Source organism: Canis lupus, chromosome 23 (genome assembly GCF_011100685.1).
Source record: "Canis lupus familiaris isolate Mischka breed German Shepherd chromosome 23, alternate assembly UU_Cfam_GSD_1.0, whole genome shotgun sequence".
NCBI classification, from domain to species: Eukaryota; Metazoa; Chordata; class Mammalia; order Carnivora; family Canidae; genus Canis; species Canis lupus.
This window is the reverse complement of record NC_049244.1, coordinates 49,704,427-49,710,169: the sequence shown is the minus strand read 5'-3', so window position 1 is coordinate 49,710,169 and position 5,743 is coordinate 49,704,427.

Genomic DNA, 5,743 nt, shown 5'->3' with positions numbered 1-5,743 from the left:
CCTGGCGTCGCTGGCTACTAATTAGCCGTGTGTCCTTTGGGGAGTGTCTTCCCAATTCTGGCCTCACTGTCCATATCTGTAAAGTGGCTAGCCGGAACCAGACAACCTAAGGTCCCTCCTTGCTCTGCGGCTGTACGCTTCACGTATAATAAATAGCTCACTCGATGTATTTTAGGTGTCGAACTGATTCCAGAACGATTTGCATGTATTCACCTTGAAAAAGGGATGGGCTTCTGGGTGAGAAAAAATGCAAGACAGACTTCATCAGTACTTCCATCCCCAAATTGTGCCACTAACACCAGGGCCAATTTTTGATATGCTGTACCTTCAGCTTAAAAATAATTAAAAATCGTCAACGATTTCCTGCTTTTCAGGGTGGTTTTCGTGTTTGTAACGGAGAGCCTCGCGTGTACTTGCCTGAATTATACTCTGTTATAAATGGAAAAGAATTACAGTGAATTTGGTGGGGAGGTTCGTATGAGCCTTTTAATTTTGAGATGCGGTGAAGACAGAGAAATAGAAAATCGGGGGTTGACATTTTGCGTTTTATTGGGATTAGATGTCTGGAACCAGAACTGGGTCCGCAGCCAAAGCCCTGCCACGGGGGAAGTAAGTGTCCCTGCTAAGTCAGTGTCCCCGTGCGCTCGTAGGCCTATGTGCGAGCACCTGCTTGAGCTCTGGTGTGCGTTTGCCGGGTGCTCCCCTCTACGGCCGCTCATCAGGGTGATGTCAGGCGGCTCTGACCAGGGGCTATCGCTAGACGGAAGGTTCCTGACTCCAGGATCGTGGTGCATCTGGCACATGCATGTGCGTGAGGGGGAGAGGATCGAAATACCCAGGATCCAACTTCAGCCGATGTCCCTCATCTCAGAAATCTCAGAAGTGCATCTTTTTTTTTTTTTTTTAAGATTTTATTTATTTATTCATGAGAAACACAGAAAGAGAGAGAGAGGCAGAGACAGGCAGAGGGAGAAACAGGCCCCATGCAGGGAGACTGATGGGGGACTCGATCCCAGGACCCCGGGGGTCACAACCTGAGCCGAAGGCAGCACTAAACTGCTGAGCCACCCAGGCTGCCCTCAGAAGTGCATCTTATCTATTTCTGTTCTTACCAAACTTACACTCTAGCTTTTATTATTTTATTTTATTTTATTATTTTATTTTTTATTTTATTTCATTTATTTTATTTTATTTTATTTCATTTCATTTCATTTTTATTTTATTTTATTTTATTTTATTATTTTTTATTTATTTTATTTCATTTATTTTATTTTATTTCATTTCATTTATTTCATTTAATTTTTATTTTATTTTATTTTATTTTATTTTATTTTATTTTATTTTATTTTATTTTATTTTTTGTCCCGGTGCCTTTTCTTCTTTGGATTTTCCCTGAGTAGACAAGCATGAAATGAATTTCTCATTGCATTTTACTAATGTCAGGAATTCCTGGAGCTCAATATGCCCCATTGGTAATGGTCGGCAGCCCGGGGATGGGGAGTGGCTGCTTTGTGTGATGCCTGGGACCCCCTCATCCCACCAGCTGCCCCCAGTGTTGCAGCCAGGCCCCTCCCCAGGCATTGCTCTTGGCCGAAGGAGGTGACCTTGCCCTGCTGCCATCTCGTCCCTGGGGTGCCCACATCCCCAAACTGGCCCGTGTGGAGGTCCTGAGGGAGTCCCCATGCTCAATCCTAGGAAGATAAACCCTTCTGGAAAAGTTAATAGGGCCTGTCTGGAATCTTAACACGTTGAAGTCAGTGCTTGTGTTGTTCACTTTAGTGTCCAGCATAAAATTTAAATTAAGTAAAATAAATGGATGCAATTTTATGATTCGGGAGTAAAAAAGACTCCTTTTTTTTACTGCAAATATTCTTAAAACTTCATTCCCTCTTTGGATATATTGGAGCATTTTTTTAAAAAATTGCCAGATACTGCTCAGTATGGTAATCATTATGTCTCTTACTGGTGTCTTTATAAGATTTATCCGCTAGCCTTTTTCATCTTCATTAGAATGAAAAATTAAAATGCTTCATGTTATTCATGAGAAATACTTAGTGGAGCTGAACACATATATAACTGGATTTTTTTTTCTTACGATTAATTATTTATTTCTTCACTGTTATGACTCAAATCACAAACATAAATGACAATGAAAATCTCAAAGAAACAGCCTAATCTGTTTTGCACCAGTTTATAGGTCCATGCCCTGTACTTTGTATGCAACATCTATTTTAATTTAATTTTAATTTTTAATTTTTAAAAAGATTTTATTTATTTATTTAGGAGACACACACACACACAGAGAGAGAGAGAGAGAGGGAGGGAGAGACACAGGCAGAGGGAGAAGCAGGCTCCCTGCAGGGAGCCTGATGTGGGATTTGATCCCAGAACCCTGGGATCGCAACCTGAGCCAAAGGCAGATGCTTGACCACCGAGCCACCCAGCTGCTCCTATTTTTATAAATATATAGGTTTTTTGGGAGGGGGAGTCATGACTGAACTTTGTAACTTTTGTCCACCTTTTAACCATGCCATATGAGATATTTAACGGAAATTGTTGGTATTTGCCTGTTAAAGAAAATGTTGGGCTTTTATTATGATGATCTCTTGCTAGATTTAGAAATGAACAGATGAAACAAAGTGCACTCTATATCAAAATGGCACGTAGAAATTTCAATTGCTCTGTGTATCAAGAATATGGATAAACAGCATATAGAAATTTTATTTTTCTAGTAAATGGAGGAATTTATAACTTTGTAGTATCTTTTGTGAAACAAAATCAGGCCCTTCGGTAGTAAAATCAAGGTGCATTTAAAAATTTATCCTAGGCTGAAGCTCCCAAATATTTTGTGCGTGGAATGCAATATTGGGCATTTTTCAGCTTTGTTTAGTCCAAGCCCAAGGTGTTCATAGCCCAATACGGTTTACCTAATGGATGCTTTCCCTTATCAAATGACAGCTGTATGTATGGTTTGATATTATGAAAGTCATGGAGTTGTTCAGGCTGGGGCAGGGAATCTTGTATCGTTAGCATTCACTATGCAGGTTACATAAAGCATTTCCAGTTAAAGCCTGAAGCTGCCATCATGGAGCTAGCAGAGGCGTCAAGGCCATGGGCGTGGGGAACACGGCCTAATGTTCAAATAGCCTGTGAAAACACATGCTATTTACGGCGTTGAGAGAACAGTCTGGTAAAAGAATCACACTGGGCTTCCATAGCCTGGCTTGGAAGCCTGTTCTAATCCATCCATGTCTCTTCTTGGGTGTCAAAGAGAACTCTGGGTAGAAGTTTCAGAAAATAATTTCTATTTCTTATTTTAACTGGGTTGTTCAACCCTTTTCTCAGGTGCTATTTTTGGCTCTTCCAAATTTCACTTGTGTCTCCCAAAGCCAGTGGGGGGCGGGGGGAAACAAATATAAAAACAAATTGCACAGATGCTGATATTTGAGGGAATAAAATGCCCTTTGAAAGATCTGGATAGGAATTAAATATGTAAATGGAGACTCATGTGTTTGTCAGACTTATGAGGCATAACAAATTCATTATTAGTATTTGGGGCAAGGGATGTGGCCTATGTCTCCCGTCCTGATAAAATCTGCTGTTTCCAAATTGTGTTGGTCATCGTTGTTTTGGCATCTTTTACCTTCTTTGCTTTGGGAAAGGCCACAAAAAAGGTGGTGATTGCTTACAGCTAAATTAATTTGGGAAATTCTTGGTTAAATCGATTTTTTAATTTCTTGGAGGCTTTTACATGAAAACATACTGAGTCTTTAGGAAAGGGTTATCATAGTGGCATTTAGCTACTTATTTGATGGCAAAATCTTTTTTTTATGTGTGCACCATTCATTAATAGAGTATGTGTTAGAAATTCTGGGATTTCTGGATCAGTTTTGGAAATGCCGACCTTGCTTATAATATTGTAGGAAGTTTTTTTCTTAGCTTTGAAAGCTTTAGGTTTTCTCTCCCAACGCTTTCAAAGTCACTACAAAAATGCAATGATTGTTCATCTTTTAATTTCTTCTTGTGTAAGATGGGCCAGACAACAGAAGTCATCCCACATTTGAAGATCCATGAGAATTATTTTTTGAGCAGGACAACTTTATTTTTCTCTTTTTTGTTAAAACATAACTTTCTTAAGCAACATAACTTTTTTCTGTGTTGGACTTCTTAACCAGCAAATGAGCAACTGAAGGAATGAGAAGAGATGAAGATTAATGATGGTGTGAATAACTTGGACTTTTTGGACCCTCCCTTGTTCCTCATGAAGGCATGCTGAACTTTAGCGGTCTGAGCAGTGCATGTGAGGACGGGCATCTGTGAGGTTGGATTCTTCAGCTGACTGCCTGATATCACCTCTTCTGCTGGGGAAGTGTGGGTGTGTGTCTATCAGTTCTCAGGGACTTGTATTAAAAACATGCATTTCTATTTCATTTAAAGCATGTTACTCAGACCCATCTTCTGGATCCCAGATTAAAAAAGTAATTTAGTACCACTTTGCACCACCGAGGAATCTAACATTTACAAAATATTTTATAGATAACCTAGTTTTTAATTTTTTTTTTTTTTTTTTACTGTGCTGTTGTACCTACTCAAGTTTTAATAAAACAGGCTTGGCTGTGGTTTTACTACAATGTGGTTATTGATCTATGTTTTTTCCTACTTTGGGGTAAGTTTTGAAAACCCAATGCAGTTGAAATACATTTAGTCAAAATACGCCTGCTCAGAGTGCTACATCAGCAAACCCATTTTTCATGTTTCTGTAAATGTGCTACTTGACCAGAAACACAGTGTATCCCATCAGCCAATTCCCAAATACCGATTTCCTCATTCCTTGATCTTTCTAAATGAGGTCAGATACGCAGCGCCAGCCAGTCGTGCCCCGCTGCCCCGTTGCCATTTCTCATGATCTACAGCATTCCCTCTTGCCCAAAATCCCTCAGAAAGACTGTTCCGTTGCGTGTGAGACATTGTACTCCCCCAATCCGTGGATTGTTTTCCCTTGAAAAAAGAACATCAAGCTTGTTACTAACTTGTTTTGGTTTTGTCACTTGACCTTGCTTTGCAAAAAGTATGTATTTCACCATTTTTAAAAAATCCTACTTCTCAGCAGATCATGAGCAACAGATGTCATGTGTTTTCCATCTCTCTCAACCCCGTGTCACTAGCACAGCGTTACGCAAGGTAGATATTCACAAAATGTGGTGAGATCATGTCTGCAGATCAGTGTTGTCATTCTTTATAGTAGTATCCTACACGTGTTTGTGTGAGATCCCCGTGTAATGAGAAATGTATATTTGGTCTTCACTGGTTCCTGGCACAGAGCTCCTAAAAATCCTTGGAATTTCCTGAATGATAGGGATGAAGGGAGCATCTTTTGTTACTCATAACAAGCCTCTTTTGACTAAACCAGAGTTGGTGCTAATGAGGTGACCATCGGAGGAAGGGGGCTGGTTGCCAGAGGAACCAACTGTGTGATTAGAGGTTTGGAACTTTCAGCTCTACCCTCTGATCTCCAGGAGGGGAGAGGGGCTGAAGATGGAGTTAGTCACCAACGGCCAATGCTTTAATCCATCATTCCTGCATAATCAAGTAATAAAGGCTCCATAAGAATCCTAAACAACCGAGTTCAGAGAGCTTCTGGGTTGGTGAATTCATGAATATGCTGAGAGAATGGCACATCCAGAGAGGCTTGGAAGCCCTACGCGTTTCCTACATTTGGCTGTTCCTGGATTATATGCTTTAG